Genomic DNA, 1,666 nt, shown 5'->3' with positions numbered 1-1,666 from the left:
ACATTTTTTTACACGTTTGTTTAGGAAAGCAGGTAGCACTGGCTGAACTGCACATCTCACAGAAATATTACGCTCAGTGAAAGGGACTTTTGTTTCATGCTGTGTAGCATGAGTCTTGCATTGATCTTTTTTTTTTTTTTTTTTTTTTTTTTGTTGTTTTTTGGTGGGCTCTTATTTTGCCCACACACAGGGAAAGCACCAAACAGGAAGCAACTTTCTATGTAAATCATGAGAATGGCTCATCCAAATGGTCACAAGTTTGCATTGTACTTACTCTGTGTCACATCAGAAGCAAAACAACCATGGTATACTCCAACACTCCAAGAGGTCCCATATGGTCTAGTGGTCAGGATTCCTGGTTTTCACCCAGGTGGCCCGGGTTCAACTCCTGGTATGGGAAATGTTGCTTTTTGTATCTTTGTTATTTTAAATGGGTTCCCATTCAGAAGTAATGTGGGAAAGTATAACGTAAATATCCAAAAGTTGACTGTTCATCAGTGGGAGAAACGTTTTGTCACTCATCCAAGTGACTTCTTCAGTCTCAGCTGACTGCAGGTTTTCCCAGTTTCACCCATCGTGGCCAATTTGTACATGGAAGAAGTGGAAAAGAGGGCTTTGTTATCCTACCCTGGAACACCACCAAGTCATTGGTTCAGATATGTGGATGACACACGTGTGAAAATCAAATCTCAGGACCTACCGCAATTCACAGATCAGATTAACTCGGTGGACCGACACATCATATTCACCAGGGAGGATATGAAAAGTGGCAGGTTAGCCTTCTTAGACTGTGAGATTTCCATCAGGAATGGGGGACATTTAAAAGCTGTTGTGTACCGTAAACCTACACATAAGGATCAGTATTTAAGGTTTGACTCTCATCATCCACTGTCATCAGGACGCTACAACACAGAGCGAACACCATCCCCACAGACACAGCAGAACATCACATCAAGAAGACCCTGAGTAAATGTGGTTATCCCAGCTGGACTTCTGTCAAAGCTGGGAAGGCGCCTAAAGAAAGCTCCAGGAGAGAAGGACAACTGCTGCCCAAGTGAAAACCTGTAGTGATCCCGTACGTGTCAGGAGTATCGGAGCAGTTGAGATGCATTTTTTTTTAAGTGTGCATGTGTGATCTCTTTTCTTTACCAACACAGACGCGGCCACCAGCACAGAGAAGCTGAGCTTGAGATTTAAGAGCTTTGATTTCAGCTGCGCTGGTGAAATCTTTGTGTCGAAACGATGAGGGTTAGAGGTTTTTAGCAGATAAATGAAACTGTTGGTGCTAGATAAGCACGCAGTTTTCATTCACATTCCTCTCCATCACTCTGACAGCTAAAGTGGTGTTTGAAATGATCTCATGTGCAAGACAGCTGGTACTTATCGCACAGCTTTGTAAGGAACCCCGAAAGAAGTCCAACAAGTTAAAAATGAGAAAGGTTGCTTGGCATAAACAATAATCTCACACCCCACAGTGTGGATGGCAAACTGCTGGGTGGAGCAGCTTCTAAACAGAAATCGGGTTGGGCTCAGGAGGTAGAGCAGGAGGTTGGTGGTTCAATCCCTGGTTTTTTTAAAGCATCTTACAATCTGTTAAAAGATGCTTTTGGCCTTTATTTTCATGGTACAAATCTGTAGTTTGAGTAGTAGCAGTAGTGCTATAATC

At 42.9% G+C, this 1,666-nt stretch overlaps 1 non-coding gene across 1 annotated transcript; it reads left to right on the top strand.

Annotated features, from left to right (window-relative positions):
• Window positions 1-328: 328 nt before the first annotated feature.
• On the top strand, window positions 329-400 carry trnae-uuc (transfer RNA glutamic acid (anticodon UUC)). Its single transcript has one exon. It is a non-coding gene; the product is annotated as a tRNA-Glu (tRNA).
• The last annotated feature ends 1,266 nt before the right edge of the window (window positions 401-1,666 follow it).

The sequence above is a fragment of the Maylandia zebra genome, linkage group LG7 (genome assembly GCF_041146795.1).
Source record: "Maylandia zebra isolate NMK-2024a linkage group LG7, Mzebra_GT3a, whole genome shotgun sequence".
NCBI lineage: Eukaryota > Metazoa > Chordata > Actinopteri > Cichliformes > Cichlidae > Maylandia > Maylandia zebra.
This window is presented reverse-complemented; position numbering and strand designations above follow the sequence as displayed.